This window comes from Sciurus carolinensis, chromosome 7 (genome assembly GCF_902686445.1).
Source record: "Sciurus carolinensis chromosome 7, mSciCar1.2, whole genome shotgun sequence".
Classification (NCBI taxonomy): Eukaryota; Metazoa; Chordata; class Mammalia; order Rodentia; family Sciuridae; genus Sciurus; species Sciurus carolinensis.
This window is the reverse complement of record NC_062219.1, coordinates 37,428,053-37,448,340: the sequence shown is the minus strand read 5'-3', so window position 1 is coordinate 37,448,340 and position 20,288 is coordinate 37,428,053. Positions and strand designations below refer to the sequence as shown.

Sequence of the window (20,288 nt, the reverse complement as noted above, 5' to 3'; positions counted from 1 at the left end):
GAGAAAGCAATTATGAAATTCATTTGGAAGAATAAGAGACCCAGAATAACCAAAGCAATCCTTAGCAGGAAGAGCAAAGCAGGAGGTATCACAGTATCAGACCTTAAACTATACTACAGAGCAATAGTAACAAAAATGGCATGGTGCTGGCATCAAAATAGACAGGTAGACCAATGGTAGAGAATAGAAGATACAGAGACAAACACACCTACATATAGTTACCTCGTACTAGACAAAGGTGCTAAAAACATGCAATGGAGAAAAGATAGCCTGTTCAACAAATGGTGCTGGGAAAACTGGAAATCCATATGCAGTAAAGTGAAATTAAACCCCTACCTCTCACCCTGTACAAAACTCAACTCAAAATAGATCAAGGATCTAGGAATTAGATCAGAGACCCTGCACCAAATAGAAGAAAAATAGGCAAAATCTTCATCATGTTGGTTTAGGACCAGACTTCCTTAACAAGACTCCTAGAGTGCAAGAAATCAAAGCAAGAATCAATAAATGGGATGATGGATTAAAACCAAAAAACTTTTTCTCATCAAAGGAAACAATCAGTAATGTGAAAAGAGAGCCTACAGAGTGGGAGAAAATCCTTTCCAAATGGACTTCAGATAGAGCACTAATCTCCAAAATTTTTAAAGAACTTAAAAAAAAATTACACCAAAAATACAAAGAACCCAATCAATATATGGGTTAAGGAACTGGGCAGACACTTCACAGAAGACTATACAAGTGATCAACAAATATATGGAAAAAGTGTTCAACATCTCTAGTAATTAGAGAAATGCAAATCAAAACCACCCTACGATATCATCTCACTCCAATTAGAATGGCTATTATCAAGAATACAAGCAATAATAGGTATTGGCAAGGGTGTGGGGAAAAAAGTACACTCATACATTGCTGGTGGAGATGTAAGTTGGTGCAGCCACTCTGGAAAGCATTATGGAGATTCCTCAGAAAACTTGGAATGGACCTACCATTTGACCCAGTTATCCCACTCCTCAGTTCATACCCAAAGGACTTAAAATCAACATACTACAGTAACACAGTCACATCAATGTTTATCACAGCTCTATTCACAATAACTAGATTGTGGAACCAAGCTAGATGCTCTTCAATAGATGAATGGATAAAGAAACTGTGGCATATATACACAATAAATATTATTCAGCCATAAAGAAGAATAAAATTATTTGCAGGTAAATTAATGGAGTTGGAGAATGTCATGCTAAGTGAAATAAGCCAATCCCCAAAAAACAAATGTTGAATGTTTTCTCTGATAAGTAGATTATGATACATAACTGGAGGGTGGAGAGGGTGAGGGAAGAATGGAGGAACATTGGATTGTGTAGAGGGAATTGAGGGGTAGGAAGGTGGTGGGGAGAAGGAAAGATAAGGGAATGAGACAAACATCATTACCCTATGTACATGTATGATTACACAAATGGTGTGACTCTACATTGTGTACAACCAGAGAAATGAAAATGCTTACAACCCCTGCTCCCCACCCCCAAAAGAAAAGAAAAGAAAATGGTATACTACTAGGAAAACGTTTATAGTACTAATAAATTCCTGTATTGGAAGAAAAATTACCTAATCTTTGGTATTCTGCTGAAAAAAAAGAGCACAAAATAAACTAGGATGTGGGTATCAATTATACCAAACTAGTCAAGATCCACACATGAAAAAATAAATCTTGCATGTGCTTAAAATATCAAGAAATATGGAATCAGATTGGAAAGAAGGCAATAACTTAAAGGGAATTTTTCTATCATGTTGCTTCAGTGTTTCTCTCCAATTATTTAAGGATCGAAAACATTTTCAGAGTGTTAATTAACCTTATTCATTCTTTTATGTTTTCCTTCCGTATATTGCAATAAAAGTAATGGAAAGAGTATTCATAAGAGTAATTTCACCAATTCCTTCACATTAGTAGGTTCTCCTCATGCTTACTGATAGAGAATTTAAGAATAGAGTACAAGTTGTTTTTTCTTTTTCTTTCTTTCTTTCTTTTTTTTTAGTGGAGTTTGAACCCAGGAAAACTTTACCTCTGAACTACATCCCCAGCCTTTTTATTTTCTTGTTTTGAGACAGGATCTTACTAAGTTGCTGAGGCTGACCATGAACTTGAGATCTTCCTGCCTCAGTCTCCCAGGTCATTTGGTTTATAGGTATTTGCCATTGCATTTGGCTCAATTCTTTAGGCAAAAACATAAAAGGGGTAGGCCTTTATCATGTTGTCTCAGCAAGATGGAAGATCATGATTTCAACTCTGATTTGGGTGACCACTTTGGTAGGTCTTAGAATCCTACCTCAATAAGCCAACTGTTAATGTTGTATCATTTCATTCTTCTGGTCATGCTTCTTCCCAGTTTCTTGGACATCTTAAGATTCCTGAGAGGCAAGACTCTTCCTTAGAAAAGTCAAAGGCCCTTAATTACAGGGACAATTTATCAGCACTCATAATAATTCAAGTTTCTTATCCAAAAAAAAAAAAAAAAATGGTTCTTTGAATTTCTGAGTATTGCTAAAAGAAGTAGTTGAAAGTTAATATCCCTTAAAATGTTATGGTGTCGCCCAAAAACTCACGTGTGAGACAATGAAAAAAGGTTTGGAGGAGAAATAATTGGTTTATAGCCTTCACCTATCAGCGGGTTAATCCCTGATGGAATTAACTGAGTGGTAACTGGAGGCAGCAGGGGTGTGGCTAGAGAAAGTGGTTCATGGGGGTGTGGCTGTGGGTTATGTATTTTGTATCTAGAGAATGAGTCTGTCTTTCTCTCTCTGCTTTCTGATCATCATGTTAGCAGCTTTTCTACCATGATGTTCAGTCTCACCTGGAGCCCTGAGGAATGGAGCCTCTGTATATAGAGTGAGCCCCCAAATAAACATTTCCTCCTCTACAATTGATCTGTTCGGGCCCTTTAGTCACAGCAGCGAAAAAGCCGACTAAAACAGAAATTGGTACCAGAAAAGGAGTTGTGACTGTGATTAACCTGACCATGTGGTTCAGAAATTTTTGGAGTTTTTTGAATCAGTTGGAGGAATTTTGAGATTCTTAGTCATGCAAACTGGAAATTCTTTGGATTGTTGTAAGCAGAGCTTAATGACTGATTCTGGTGGGAACTCAGGAGATCAGAATGTCAAAAGGACCATCGACAGTGAAGACAGGGCTCAAGAGGGCTTAGAGGAAAAGAAGGACACTATCAGTAATTGATCTAGAGGCCATTTGTGTTATGTTCTGACTGAGAAGTTATCTTCATCTTGCCTGTGTCCTGAGACTTTCTGTGAGGCTGATTTTAAAACAATGGACTTCTTAATCTGGCAGAGAAAATTTCCAGACAGCCGAGCATTTAGGCAGTGGCATGAATACTGCTGGAAACTTTTAGCCAAATTTATTGTGATAATCAGGAGCAGAAAGCAGAGGAGAAAGATTTGAAAAACATGAACTTAAAAGATTGGAGTGAAACTAGGACTAAGTTGCAGTGGTTAAAGACATTACTACCACTAAAGAAATGCTAAAGATTTTGCCTAGAGAGAATAAGAAAGATGGCTTGAGGGCATCTCAGGAGATGGCATGATCACACCCATCTCAAGCTCAAGGGAGTAACAGTGAAAATTCTCTTGAGAAGAGATCAGTGTGACACCTTTCTTGCACAAGGGGACCTAGGAAGTTTTTTCAACATGCTCAACTCCCTAGGTACTTAAAGGCCCTTGCAGCCAGGGTCTCTGGAGCCTTGGCTGCTGTTCAAGATGGCGGCAGACCTTGGTATCAACCACATGGTGCTGGCTCTTCAGAAATGCAGGATGCTGGAATTCAGGAGCCATGGAGGCTTCCACCAAGATTTCAAAGGAAGGCCTGGGAGGCCAGGCAAAGTGCAGCAGGGTCAGAATCCCTGCAAGTAACCCCTGAAAGGGCAAAGCTTGGAGTTGCAGTGGAGATTCCTGAGATTAAAAAAATGCTAGTAACATGGGACATCATCCTAGGAAACTGCAGGAATGGAGATAAGTCAACAAAGACCACTTGGGCTGCAACTGACAAGGCCACAGAGGCAGAGCTAGACAAATCCTTTGAAGAGAACATCACAATGCCATTTATGTGCTGTATAGTCAGTGACTGACGTCCCTCAACTGTGCCCTACCTACCACAAACTTCCACCTTCTTCTTCAGTAGTCAACTTAAATTATTAACATATTAAATGGATTAATCCACTTATGAGGTTAGAACTTTGATTTAATCACTCCCAAAAGCATTGGGGGGCAAGTCTTCAACATATGAACTTTTGGGGGACATTCCAGATCCAAACCACAACACCATTTATTGTTTACATTAATTACCATTTATGTATAAGTACTTATTTCTCCATCCACATGCTAAAAACTTTGAAAATGATGTATAGTTCTTATATTTTGTCTCCTCAAAATATTTTGTCTCCTGGCCAAGTATCCTTTCTATTCAATATGAACAAAAAGTATTTGTCATTTGATGAATTGGATTTGATCCAGTGATGAATATTTCTAAATTATCTCATGTTTGAGATTTAATTCATTCATTAGTAATATAAGAAGGTGGTGCCTGATTATTTTTGTTGTTGTTGTCAATTACAAATAACAAATGAGGTTCTTTAAAAAAACTGTTGTGACAAAAGGGAGTGATATTCTGATATTTAGAAAAAAATTGGATAATCTTCATCTTTCTTCTGGAAAGCCAATACTGAACTAGATCAAATGCTGACTGTTATGTACTATCAGCTTTAAAAATTAGGATGCAGCTTTGAGTCTCTGCAGAATGACCGTAATTCACCCTAATGGGGTACTGGCTATGTATCAAACCAGAATGACTTTAAATGGAACTTTCAAACAGCTATAAAAAACTGACAAGCTGGGGATGGCATGGGAAAAGAGAAAAGGTGCTTTATTTTAGGAACCTATTTTTTTTTTTTAATCCATCAATCACAGGACATAAGAAACTACTTGGGTCAATGGAGTCTCTTGAATTTAGCAAATATCTAGGGCAAACCTGACAGCTTGGAGAAAAAGAAGGAAAATATGGAATACAATCAGCTGAATTATTTAAAAAGCCATTTTTCAGATATTCACATGAAGTTGAACATTCTGTTTCTCTATGTGGGTATAAAGTTATTACAAGAGTTTGTTAAATCTATAAAGTATGGTTGAAGGCAACTTGAGACTCAGCCAGTTATTTCTCCTCTTCGATAGTGACTATGGGGTTATTAATGATGGCTCATTGTTCTTCCAGGGAGGGCTCTCCTTAAAAAGGGGGAAAACAACAGGAATATTCTTTTTTACACTTCTAGATGGTTTTCAATGTTCTAAGTTTTCTCATTGGAATAAAAAGAAGGAATTTTTAAAGTTACTTTAAAAATCATAAGAACTATAAAATTCCTTGATGAAAAAAGAGTTATTGGATAAAACATTTGGTGTTATTTATAAATCTAAGGTTTTAGTAATTCAACATTTATCAAGAACTTTAAATTGTTCATACAGAAATACTAGTCTTGATAATCTTGCCAAAGGAAAAATAGTAAATACACTATTTACCTAGATATCTATTTTATAAAATAAAATATAATACCATTAAAATAATGCCACTAAAAGTGATGTTTATAATGACATAGGATAGATAATGTTAAGAGAAAAAAAATCAAATATATAAAGTCATGTTATGTTGTAGAAGCTATTTTAAAAAAAAAAAAAAAAGAAACAAAAAAAATTCCCGTATGTAAGATACAAGAAAACATACCAGAATGCTAATGGGATTATATCTAAGTGTAAGTAGCACTGAATTCTCTCAACTTTTCTATAGATTTTTGTGAACACAAATAAAATTTTAAAATAAGAGACTTAATTATTCCTATTGAAAAATAGGGGAAGAAATTTCCTCTTCTCCTTTGTCTCAGGATATTCCTTTAGAAAGTTTGTAATTCTAAGTACTTCTCCTCTCTTTGAGCATGTATAGTATCTCAATAGGCCTTTCCTCAGTCCTGAGGATCTCAGAACCTGGGAAGCATGGCTTTCAAATGTGCAGATGAAGGAAGGGCAGCATGGATCTTCAGTTCTCATGTGAGGTCAGGAGCTTGACTTCAGCTGTCACTTGGCTCCAAGTTGCAAAACTACCTTCTGTCAAAACAATAGGAGTTTGTTTTCTCTCTGGGCAAGGTCAATTTGCCAACACAGATGGTTACCCAATTACCTGGGTAAAGTTAGGATGAACGATGTGTTAAATAGTGGTATCCTGCTGTTTTTCCTGAGGAGCAGTTGTTTACTCTGAAAATACATGCAATGCTTGTGTCTGCTTGGCTCTCCTGAGGAGGTGAGGGAACTTTGTCTGTAATCCTTCAGAGGCTGATCTGTAATGTGCATCACATTCTGGTTCAATGATAAAAATCACTTTCTACTACCATTTTGGACAGAATTTTTCAGTTGGAGAAGATTTTGTTTGGTTATAATTCAATATTTTCAAAATTATATAAGCTTTAATATGTTTAAATAGAAAATACACTTTTACATTTGTTTTGTAATGAATTTTTTACATTAGTGTCTATTTTCCTACTGATGATGTCTTTATTTTTGTTTATAAGCAGTTCATAGTCATTTTATTGGGTTAGTTTACTCAAAGCAATATGCTCCCTTCCACTCCAAATTCTTTTTACCTGGGACACTGTTCCATTTTCTTCTGAGTTGCACATGGTAGGATTTTAAACCTGGGAAGTACATCAGCACCATCTTGCTGGCAATGAGAAGCTCCACTATTCTTCCATGGAATTGAACTTAAACATTGAACTTAAACCTTCTCTGATTTTCAAAGCAACTATTTTCTTTTTTTTCTTTTCTGTTTTTTGAGCCTGGGATGATTTTTTTTAAAAATTATTTTTATTGTACACAAATGGGATACATACTGTTTCTCTGTTTGTACATGAAGTAAGTCATACCATTTGTGTAGTCATACTTTTACATAGGATAATAGTGTTTGATTCATTCCGTTAGTTTTTTCCCTTCCCCCCCACCCTCCCCACCCTTCTTTTCCTTCTCTACAGTTCTCTTTCCTCCATTCTTACCTACTTCCCACCCCCCACTATGTTCATCATCCACTGATCAGGGAGATCATTTGTCCTTTGGATTTTGAGATTGGCTTTATCTCACTTAGCGTGATATTCTCCAATTTCATCCATTTGCCTGCAATGCCATCATTTTATTATTCTTTATAACTGAGTAATATTCCATTGTATATATATATATATATATACCACAGTTTCTTTATCCATTCATCAATTGAAGGGCATCTAGTTTGGTTCCACAATCTGGCTATTGTGAATTCAGCAGCTATGAACATTGATGTGGCTGTATCTCTGTAGTATGCTGCTTTTAAGTCCTTTGAGTATAGGCCAAGGAGTGGGATAGCTGGGTCAAATGGTAGGTCCATTCCAAGTTTCTAAGGAATCTCCACACTGCTTTCCAGAGTGGCTGCACTAATTTGCAGCCCCAACAGCAATGTATGAGTGTACCTTTCTCCCCACATCCTCGCCAACACCTGTTGTTGCTTGTATTCTTGATAATCGCCATTCTAATTGGGGTGAGATGGAATCTTAGGGTGGTTTTGATTTGCATTTCTCTTATTACTAGAGATGTTGAACATTTTTTCATATATCTGTTGATTGCTTGTATATCTTCTTCTGTGAAGTATCTGTTCATATCCTTAGCCCATTTGTGGTTGAGTTATTTGTATTCTTGGTGTAGAGTTTTTTGAGTTCTTTATATATTCTGGAAATTAGTGCTCTATCTGAAGTATGATTGGCAAAGATTTTCTCCCACTCTGTAGGCTCTTTCTTCACATTGCTAATAGTTTCCTTTGCTGAGAGAAAGCTTTTTAGTTTGAATCTATCCCAGTTATTGATTCTTGCTTTTATTTCTTGTGCTATGGAAGTCATGTTGAGGAAGTCTGATCCTAAGCCGACATGTTGAAGATTTGGACCTACTTTTTCTTCTATAAGATGCAGGGTCTCTGGTCTGATTCCAAGGTCCATGATCCATTTTGAGTTGATTTTTGTGCAGGTGAGAGATAGGGGTTTAGTTTCATTCTGTTGCATATGGATTTCCAATTTTCCCAGCACCATTTGTTGAAGAGGCTATCTTTTCTCCATTTGAAGCAACTATTTTCCTCATTTGTTCTGGTTAGCCTTTCCTCTGCTTTGTTTTCTGATTTAAACAATATTCCTGGGACTGGGATTGTGGCTCAGTGATAGAGCTCTTGCCTAGCATTTGTGAGGCACTGAGTTGGATTCTCAGCACCACATAAAGATAAATGAGTAAAATAAAGGTCTATAAACATCTAAAAAATATTTTTAAAAATATTCCTGTAGTTATTTATTTCCTTTATTCTCTGTTCTTTGATAGTTTTGAGCTGTGCTCTATATGGGCATGCATAGATTGACCACACAGTCTAACAGTCAAACTAGGACACTCTGAGAGTGAAAGGTTGGATTAGCAAATACTGAGAAGTCATGAACTAGTCAGGGACTGTCCTAAGCACAACTGGATATATTTGGGGTTGCCAGATAAAATACAGAATGCCTCACACCTCTAATCCCAGAGACTTAGAAGACTGAGGATGGAGGCTCTCAAGTTTGAGACCAGCCTCAGCAATTTAGTGAGGTCCTAAGCAATTTAGCAAGACCATGTTTCAAAATTAAAAATAAAAGGGCTGAGAATGCAAGTGGTAAAGCACCTTCGATACTAGATTAAAACTTAGTTTTGGATTAAAGATGATTTTTTCCTCCTCCTTTTCCTTGTTTATTTTTAGTATATTTTTGTCCCATGACAACCGTACTTTAAACCTTAAAGCTTGCAGCTCTGAGAAGAAAAGCAGAACAGACAGTGCCAAAGTCAAAAGACTCTGGATAGAAATGGTCTATGGCTTAATTGGTATAAATCAATAAAGTAGTTGTGAATCAATTATTAACAAAAAAGATAAGTAAACAAATAGGTAGGTAGTAGATGAATGCAAAATTTGGTACATACTGAACTTTTTGTTATTGATCTGAAGTTCAGCTTTTACTGAGGCATCTGTATTTCTACTTGTTAAATCTAGTAATATTAGATATGTGGTCATTATAAACATCCTTATCAGAACAATTTTCCTCAAGTATGGTAATTTGTTGATCCTGAGTAGGATGAATAATTCAACATCTACAGTATATTATGGAAAATAAGTTAATAGTTAAATACAACAAAACTAGCCAATAATGCCTGCATAATTTAAGTGAATAGAAATAATTTATTTATAAGATAAAAAGAATATTTCTTTATTCTTTTGGGGAAAATTTAGTTAATTTTCCAATTAGGACACTGAAGGATAAACATTATTTGAAAGGCTAAACAAAATAAATCATGTTTTTTCATATATTTGAAATTTCTTTTCTCTTTTTCCCATTTATGTTTTCACAAAAATATTTTGAGGAAAAATACAAAAATATTTTGTGTACCAAAGTGATCCTATTGCTTTTTGGCATTCCACAATACACAGCATTTTCTCCTATAGTCAAAAGAATAAGCATCTATTTGCTAGTAATTCCTTTAAAATTCTCTAAGTTTCTTTCTTCTTCCCTTGGCTATTATAGTTGAGAACTATAATGAAGACTTTTTGAGTTGGCTGGCTTTGGTAGCTCATTTCCTCCCCCTTTTGGTAGTTTAGTTCTACACTGATCTTTAGTCCGTTTAACAAAAGAATAAGCTGATACAGCTCTGGGGGTCCCCTTGGCCACGAGACTAGGGTTTTGTTGTTGTTTTGTTTTTTAATTTGTCCTTTTTAGATACACATGACAGTACAATGTATTTTGTCATATTATACATACATGGAGTATAACTGATTCTAATTAGGATCCCATTTTTGTGGTTTGTGCATGATGCGGAGTTTCACTGGTTGTGTATTCATATATGAACAGAGAAAAGTTATGTCTAATTCATTCTACTGTCTTTCCTATTCACATCCCTGCACCCTTCCCTTCATTACCCTTCGTCTAATCCACTGAACTTCTACCTTCCCTATCACCTCACCCCTTATTGTGTGTTAGCATCTGCACATCAGAGAGAACATGTGGCCTTTGGTTTTATTTATTTATTTTTATTTTACAGACTGCATTTGATTCATTGTACACAAACGGGGTACATCTTTTGTTTCTAAGGTTGTACACGATGTAGATCCATACTATTTGTATAATTATACATGTCATAGGGTAATGATGTCTGTCTCATTCCACCATCTTTCATTTCCTCCTCCTCTGGCCTTTGTTTTTTTGAGATTGGTTGATTTCACTTAGTTCCATCCATTTACTGACAAATGCCATAATTTCATTCTTCTTTATGACTGAGTAATACTCCATTGTGTATCCATTCATCTGTTGAAGGGGAGGCTAGGTTTTTAATGTCCTTTTTGGCACCGTCAAAGGAAGTCTCCCTTGTTGCATTGTTAAAATAAAGCAGTCCCTCGCCACCCTCTTTCTGTATCTTTCAGTATTGTTTCATGTGTAGAGTGGCAATATGAAATGAGGTCCTCTCTTTCCATGACAAGTCCTGTCCTCCCTGCCCTGGCATGTCTCTGCAAGATAACACAGGTCAATGGTGTGTGCCTTGTTGTTTTCCACTGCCAATGTTTCTCAAGGATACCCACTTCCACCTCTGGTTATTAATATTTTGGGCTTGTGTGTGTCTGTGTATGAGACATACTCTCTGAATTTGGGGAAGTTAATGGTGCTATTGCAGATTTGCCTTTTCACTATGTGTTTAAGGGAACAAAGGGACTTTTTACCCAAATTTCAGACTGAATTCAGAGAATCAAATCACTTCCCTGTAATCTCTTGCAAGTCATTCTGAAACCCACCCCCTTTAACTGTTTTATAAGGTTTCAGACAGTAGAACTTTTTTTTTCTTTTTTCTTTTTTCTTTTCTTTTTTTTTTTTTTTGTGCTTGAGATTGAACACAGGTGCTGAAACACTGAAATACATTCCAGCCCTTTTTATTTTTTATTTTGAGACAGATTCCACTAAGTTGTTGAGGGCCTAACTGAGTTGCTGAGGCTAACCTTGAACTTGTGATCCTCCTATCTCAGCCTCCTGAGTCCCTGGGATTACAGGTGTGTGCCACTGCATCTGGTTTGAGACAGAACTTTAAAGAAAAATAAATATTTAAGGGCTGGGGATATAGCTCAGTTGGTAGAGTGCTTGCCTTGCAAGCACAAGGCCCTGGGTTCAATCCCCAGCACTGCAAAAAAAAAAAAAAAAAAAAGAAAAAAAGTAATCCTTGATGGTTTCTAAAATTATCCTCCACACACCTTTGGAATGAATTGAGTACTTTTATAATGAGAGTCTTATTCCTTGCTCTTTTCTGTCACACAAACAGGTTGCTATCCTGAGTACACAAAAAGACCAAACCTCTTTACTCTCTTCTCTAGCATATATCGCCCCACCGCCCGCAGGGACAATCACAACACGTACGCTCTTGATCACAGGAACCAAAAGGACTTTATTCTGCAAGTCTCAGACTTATATTGAGAACATCAGCCTATCAGAGAGTAGACTACCAGGAAAGTCAGCCTATCAAGGAACAGTCTCCAGGCAGATACCAGGATCGCCTCATGTACAACAGCCAACCAGAGTTACTTCCTAAAACTTGTATATGAGTGCAGCTATGTCTGGCAAACTGCCAGGCGCCATCTTAGAGATCAGGCCATGGTGCGGCTCTGGGGCCCTCAGAGCCCGCCCCTGACATCTCCCCCTTATTCTTTAAATAAAGAAAAGATGACTTGGGACCATGCCTGTCTTAGGTTGTCCATGGCAAATTACATCCTTACCCGTCATTGGAATTCTGACCTCCAGGCGTCAGAACCCTGTCTTAGGTTGGTATGCATTTCCACGGATCTTACCCGTCTTTGACTACTGGTCCAGCATGCTTAGCCATACTTGGGGGGATGTGCCTGTCTCAATGGCTGTCAAAGTCTGTACTATAGCCCGTTGATGACATCGGGCATCTGGCGAGCTCTGATTTGGCTGCGTATAACATAGGCTATCCCTAAGAAGATAATAATCAGAACAGCTACTATTCCAGCCCACTGTTAACAAAGAGAACATCTCGGATACCGATGCAATTTGAACCCTGGTGGCATTGACTCTGAGTATTTCAGCTCGTAGCTGACTGGTTAAATTATCAAATGTAGATGACCAATTGCCAGTAAGGTAGACAGAGAGATTTTTAGATAACATAGCCGCAGAGCTAAGGTTATTATAAGCAATAGGGGTGACACACACTGCTCTTAAAGGATAAACACATCCCAGTCCCAAAAGTTCTTGCAAGATATCCACTTGTTCTTGTAGTAAGTCCACTCTTTGATTTACAAGGAGTAAGCCTGCCTTAAAATGGTTGTTTAGAGCTTCTTGAGTCTGTAAGGTTGTAGCTATATTTTCCGCCAAGTGATTGACTGCTGTTGCTATAGGTATGACAGTTGCTAGTGCTGCTGTTGCAGAAACCACTATTGCAGTGACCACAGCCGCTGTGATGCCAAAATCTCTCTTGTCCTCTAGATAGTAGTACTGGCAGTTCTGTACCTGTAACAGAGACTGGGACTGGTAGGAAGGTAGGAACACACATTAAGACTGCCAGCGGGAACCTAGAAGCATTCCAACATTGAGAGAGATAGCATCCTAAGAGACTAAAAAGAGGTTGTAAGTTAGTTCAAGGGGGGCTACGAGCATCATGGTCATCAGAAGTATATTGGTCTGAGTTAATTGTTGGTAGCGTTGGCACTGGTCGAGTTAGTCGCTCAGGAACCCAGATAGGCGATGTTTTATCCTGTGGAAACACACAAACTGAGCCTCGGCTCCAGTAAAGCACCAGGTCCGGGCCGTTCCATTGTCCTGTAAGAACATCCTTCCATTTTACCGTTGCTCTATCATGTTGTTTATGATTGCCATGTCTCTCAGCAGCACAGCGACCCTCATTATCCAGAGTTAAAAATTTTTTAAATAAATAGGCAAAGAGAAAGTTTATCTTTAGAGGACCTGGAGGTCTCCCCTATTCCCCCTTTTTGTTTATTTATAGACTTTCTTAGCACTTATTTAGACCCTCATGTATTTTATCACATAAGCACTTTCTTACCCAGAAACATTTTGTTTTTCACTAAATATATTTCCATATCTAGAACCTTTTATTTTCTCTTTCCTATTTGTTGACCCCTTTTTGTTCACATTGTGAAACAACTCTTATGAAATTTCTGAATTTAGATAAATTACTCTATTTTAACAAGATTAAATATTTTGTTATTTATAGTACTCTAATTGAAACACAGTTGAAACTTTTAGAACCCTTTGTGTATAGAATTGTACCTGTTAGGACATAACTCTTAGTAACCTTGTTTTTAGTTTAGTGATGACACAAAACAATTTTCTGTACAAACACATTTGAGTAATCCCATGCATGTCAATTCTAATTCACTTATTTTCTTAAAAAAAAAAAAAAAAAAAACAACAAGATATTAGACAAGTGTCCTGAACAGTATTTGCCAGCTTTTTCTTGTTGGAGGAAAGTCCTAGAAAAATTGATGTTAGACATTTTATAAACATCAACATTGTATTAGTTTGACCACCTCGAGACTTGCAAGTTATTTTCAAGACATTTTACTTCAATTAGTTTACCCAATTTAAATCAAACCTTTTTAAATCACGCGAATTAAAAATATTTGGATCCATTTTTAAATTTTAATTTTAGGAGCGCTCAATTTTGATACAGATAAAACATGACATTGGACAGCACGACATACACATAACACAGAATCAAAGGCCTTGAAACTTTATAGGTGAATCTCCATTGCAATGTAACAGATGTTCAAAACTCTAGTTGAATAAAAAAAAAAAATAGAACTGATCAAAAAAAGTCATGAGCTCAAAAAATATGTAGAATTCAAAAAAAAAAAAAAAAAAGCAAGAGTCCTGGAAAAATGATACAGCTGTTAATTACTTTAGTAAAGCACCATAAAATTTACTTTTGCTGGAGTTCAGGTAAGACTTTTTGCTCTTTTTTTCTTTTCTTTTTTTTTTTTTTTTTTGGGGTTTGAGACCGGTCTCCTACTGAGCCTTCAGGCTTTCTTTATTTACATTTCAATGTAAGCCTTGACTGAGATTTGGATCTGAAAGGGGATGAAATGTTCCAGCAGAAACTTGATGCCTAGGGCATTTTAACTCTTAATCCTGGTTAGTAATCAATTCAGGTTTGGACACAGAAAATTGTGAAACAATTATCTCCCAATATTTGTGGGGACTGGGGCTACTATATCATACTCCTTACTAGAACATGCCACTGATGGTTGGTCTGGTTTGTTTACTATGTGGCAAGTTTCTGGAAGGAGATGCAACGGGGAGGAGCCGGCGGTTCTTTAGGCAACGTCTCTTTGGGGAGAAACTTGGAGCCCCCTTTGGGAGGTCCTGGAGAGAAGCAGACCTTAAGGGCGGATAACGTAGGGCAGACTCCTAATGGGGGACCCTCCCCTAAACTGATTTCCCTCTTCCTAACAAGTTGTTCCTCACACCCAGTTTCATTTTCCTTGACTGTCTCTGATCTTATTGACGCCCTTTCTGATGCTTTAGACCTTTCCTCTTTTATTTCTTCCAAAACCTCTTCCCCTTTTTTTATGGCCTCTCTGCATTTGGTTCCGGCTGTTTAGTTTCAAGAGGAATTCCATTGGCCCGGAGCAAATCCTTTAAGGGACCTTCCATGCGCATTTGTGACATTTCAGTGCCCATTTTTCTCTATTAAACTAACAATGCAAAGCACTTTAACTAGCAAAACAAAAGCGAAAGCACTTACAAACACTCAATCTCCATCGCTTATCCCGTGAACTTTAACTCCTCGCTTTTCCCGCGAACTTAAACTTGTCGCTTTCCCCGCGAACTTTAACTCGTTACTTATCCCACGAACCTTAACCCGTCGCTTTTCCCGCGAACTTTAACCTGGCCAGACTGTACTTTACTTTCCCTGTATTTACCTGATCAGTTTCTTCTTTATAACTCGAGGTCCCGGGTTTTGGCACCACTTATGATCGCCCACCGCCCGCGGGGACAATCACAACACGTACGCTCTTGATCACAGGAACCAAAAGGACTTTATTCCGCAAGTCTCAGACTTATATTGAGAACATCAGCCTATCAGAGAGTAGACTACCAGGAAAGTCAGCCTATCAAGGAACAGTCTCCAGGCAGATACCAGGATCGCCTCATGTACAACAGTCAACCAGAGTTACTTCCTAAAACTTGTATATGAGTGCAGCTATGTCTGGCAAACTGCCAGGCGCCATCTTAGAGATCAGGCCACGGTGCGGCTCTGGGGCCCTCAGAGCCCGCCCCTGACACTAGCAGTTCTGCATTTCTGTGTAGTGCCCTCTACCAAGTCAAGCTATAAATCTTCTTTGTTGATTTAACTAAAAGCTATAAGCAAATGATTCTGCTATATTTAGGGGATAATTTTTTTTTTTCATCAAAAACATTGAAATAAATAGAACATCACCAACAGATAGCATCATTATCATTCTTCCTGTTTAAGGTATTTTGAATCAAACGTTTAATTTTAGAATAATTTCCACAGAAACTTTTTGGATTTCCCCTCATTTGCTTCTGTATACTTGCTGTGTGTGATCAGGACTGGTAGACTGCAAATTATATTTCCTAGGCTCTGTTGATCCTGGCAAAAGATCATAAAGTTAAAGGAATAGAGAGCTTCTTGCTCCTCATGGTAGTTGTGAGAAGGTCAGGTAGGTCTGGACTCCATAGACCAGATGCTGCAGAACTCTTCCATGAGTGACGTTCCTTACTCAGTGTTCCAGAATAGCCAAAGGTGAAGCATCAGTGAAGTATGAGGTGTGTAGCACCAGGGGTGTTCTCCAAGTCAGGAATGCTAGCAGTTTTGAAGCACTGGTTCTCACAGCTCTATACTTCCTTCTTACTCCCCCAACCCCATCATCATTTTGTTCTAGATATTCCAGCACCTTTGTCACCAATTTCCTGTTATTTCCTATTTAAAATTCTAGTGTTGTTTCTGTTTATCTGACTGGACAGTTCTTTTGACCAAGTACTGGTAAGATGCTACAAGAAATCCTGCACTACAAATAGAATGTATGTCCTTGACACCAGAAGAAGAGGAACTTCAAAAATTATGCTCCCTAGAAAACAAGGCCTATGTGTTCACCCCATGGTTGTTTCTTTTGTGGAAAAAATGATGAATTGCTTTCTTGCTTCTGCAATGGAAACCAAAGTGGCATGCCAAATTATTAACTCAACCTAGTTTTTTGGAATATAAATTTTACTAAAGATTTGTTTTTATAAAGATAATTTTTGTTCACTTTAAATATGATTTTACTAGGTAATTCTACCGAAGATTTAAAGAAAAGTTGATACCAATCCTTCACAAACTCTTCAATAATTAGGAGGGTGGTGTGCTTCACATCTCGTTCTGCTTCGTACTAAAAAAGCAGCACAAAAAAGAAATGTAAGTCCAGAAATTCTCAACAAAATGCTAGCAGATGGAAGTTAGCAATATATAAAAAGATTACATGTTGTTATGGTTTGGATGTGAGGTGTGCCCCATAAACTCATATGTGAGACAATGCAAGAAGGTTTAGAAGAAAATGATTGGGTTATGAGAACCTTAACCCAGTCAGTGAAGTTAATCCCCCATGGGATTAACTGAGTGATAACTGAAGGTGGGGAGGGTGTGGCTGGAGGACGTGGGCATTGGGGGCATGCCTTTGGGATATATTTTGTATCTGGTGAATGAAATCTGTCTCTGTTTCCTGTTCATCATGGAAGCTGCTTCCTTCTGTCATACTCTTCACTCATGATGTTCAGCCTCCTCTCAAGCCCTGAGGAATGGAGCTGGCTGTATATGGACTGAGAGTCCTCTGAAATTGTGAGCCCAAAATAAGCTACCACCTCCTAAGTTGTTCTCGTCAGATCTTCTAGTCACAGCAACTAAAAAGTTGACTAAAACACATGCTCAGGTGGTATTTATCACAAGTAGTCTGGTTGAGTATCTGATGGGTGCAGAAAAAAAAAAGCATTTGGCAAAATCCAATCCCGTTTCATGATAAACATACTCAACTAACTAGGAATAAATGAAAACTTTTTTCAAACTGATAAAGGAGGTTCATGAAAAACCTGGAGGTAACATCACTCTTAATGGGGAAAGACTGAATTCTTCCCCCTAAAATTAGGAATAAGATAGAGGATTGACTCTTGTCAGGCCTATTCAACTCTGTACTGGATGTTTTAACCAGGTCAATTAATTCAGAAAAAGATAATATCCTGAATCACAAGACAACTCCAAATGAATTTAAAACAATTGACACCATATTGGATGATTATGCTCTCTGATTATAATGGAATCAAAGAAAACATCAATATAAGAGGAAAATCTACAACCCTTTGGAAATCAAATAATTCCTAAATAATCAATGTCTCAGAGAAAATAATTTAAAGAGAGCTAAACCAAAATGAATATACAACATGCAGAATTTTGTGAGATGTAGTTAACACAGTGATAAGAGGGAGATTTTAAACATGAAATACTTATCTTAGAAAAGGACCCAATTCTCAGATCAATAATTTAAATTCCTGCCTAAAGTAACAGGAAAAAAAAAATTAGGAAAACAGACCCAAAACACAAAGAAAGAAAACAATGAAGATCAGAGAAGATACCAACAGCAATGAAGTAGAAACTTGATAGAAACACAACCCGATTTTTATTGAAATAACCAATATGTAATAAATCTCTAGCAAAACTGACAAATATGAAAAAGGAAAGAAGACACAAATTAGCAATGTAAAAATTAAAATAGGCAATATTCCTGTAGATTCTTCAATCACTAAAAGGATATTAAAGGAACATTATAAACAGCATTGCATGCACAAATTTAACAATTTAGATGAAATGAACCAAATCTCCTGAAAAACATAAAATAACAAACTTACCCAATATGTATTAGGTGATCATTTCACCCAAGAACTCCAAGAGACATTGAATCCCTAGCTTAAAATCTAAAAACAAGAGTGTCTCCAGGTTTGGGTGATTTCACTGGTGAATTCTACCAAACATTTAAAGAAAAATTAATGCTGATCCCATTCCATATAATCTTTCTGAGAAAACAGGTGAGGAGAAAACACTTTTCAATTATGAGATCAGGAGGATGCAAAAGCCAAAACCACACAGAAAGCACAAAAAGAAAAGAACTGACCAATACCTCCCATGAATTTATACACAAATATCTTCAACAAAAAACTAGCACACTGAATGCACACCCACATGCCCCCCGAACCATGAAGAAGTGACAGTTCATTACTGAAATGTAACCAATGTCATCTTTGAGGTAAAAACAAAAGACCCAACATTTGATATCACTGGGGTCCCAAAAAATAAGGAATAGTTACTAATGATCATTTAAAGAGATAATGGCTCAAAAATTTCTCAAATTGATGCAAGATATAGACTGACTGATTCACAAAGCTGAGTGAAACTCAAAACAGGGTAAACACAAAGAATTCAGTGCCAATATACATCATAATCAGAGTTTAAGAGAAAGCAGAAAGTTCTGGAAGATGCTGTAGTGACACAATTCTTTATCTACAGAGGAAAATGGTGAAAGTGAATTTTTCTTTTTTTCTGTCTTTTTTGTTTGTTTGTTTGTTTTTTGTTTTTTACTTGAGACCATGGACACCAGAAGGAAGTGACAGTACTTTATTCAAGTGTCCATCTCAGGAAAATGTGCTTGGGAAGGAAGGAGAAGCAAGTTTTTCAGAGGAAGGAAAACTAAGACTTTCTTGCCAGAACTGCCCTTAAAAATGGCTAAAAGATATTCTCTAAACAAAGGAAACACTAATAGGAGACTGAGATGTCCAGAAGGAGTTCAAAGGGGCAGTACATAAAAACTGAGGTAGAAGTAATAGACTAATTCTTTTGAGTTTTTAAACTATTTGAAGTTGAAACTAAAATAATAACATTATCTGATGTGGTACCTAAAACATTCAGGAAATATTTAACATTTATATTTAAAAGCATGTTGAATAAAAGGATCAAAACAAATCTAAGTTTTTTTATACCTCACTCAACTTGGTGCAATGTTAATACTGATATTGATACACTGTGATATGCAGTGTAGGAACATGGTAGTACTTAGAGAAAAGATCAAAAACTATAAAAAGATATATTTAACCCAGGTAGAATTCTAAAATGTATCTAAGCAACCACGAGAGGATAAGAAATGGGAAAAATTGAAATGAGAATAGGCAAAAAAGCAAATCAAATAAATAAATAAACCTTACCCTAGATTGCACGCATACACACACACACACACACACACACACACACACACACACTATTAGTCTAGGAGCAGAGCAGTGGCACATTCTTGTAATCCCAGCAACTCTGGAGACTGAGGCAGGAAGATCACAAATTCTGGGCCATCCTCAGCAACTCAGTGAGACCCTGAGCAACTTAGATAGATTCCATCTTAAAAAAAAAAGTAAAAGTGGCGGAGTGAGCTGGCGGCTGAGCCAGGCCACCTACATCAGGGAGGTAAGGGGCAGGCAGATAACCCGCCCAGCCAACAGGCCAAGGACAGACGGCATAACTGAGCGACCCCACCTAACCCCTGCACCTAGGTCAGTGCCATCACTGGTTGGTCGTAGTTCTGGAGTGAGTTGACAGGCGAGTGAGGCCGCTTGCATTGCGGAGGTAGCAGGCGGGCACCCAACCCACCTGCCATGTGGAGTGGGGCAGCGGGTAGCCAACCTGCCTAACCACCAAGTCAAATACATACGCCACAAATGAACAACCCCGACTGACCGCCATGCTGACCGCCATCACGGAGTTAGCCAGAGGCTTCGTTATAGGCTGGTGCAGGCATTTTGAATTACTCCTGAGGATGTGGCCATCATCATTGGAAGGGCAACTCCCTTCCTGAGACAACTACAGGAGACTAGAGGACCTTTGACAAGACGCAGGAGCCAAGAAAAGGAGGTATTGAGAGACTCGGGACCAACTCAGAGCCACCTGGGAATATACCCCACCTGAAGGCCACCACCCCTAGAAGGCCAGCTTCCTAGTGGAGCACTGCATTATCAAGTTCCTCCAAGACTTCAGGCAACTGAAGGCTAAGAGGTGAGATTTTGGAAATCTACAGAGACAATATTAGTCAATAGAGGAAATCTGCAATATCCCAGAGTTTC

At 37.7% G+C, this 20,288-nt stretch overlaps 1 pseudogene; it reads right to left on the bottom strand.

Moving 5' to 3' along the window:
- LOC124989187 (inhibitor of nuclear factor kappa-B kinase subunit alpha-like) overlaps positions 1-19,923 on the bottom strand; it is a 36,171-nt pseudogene extending 16,248 nt beyond the window's left edge.
- Positions 19,924-20,288: the final 365 nt, after the last annotated feature.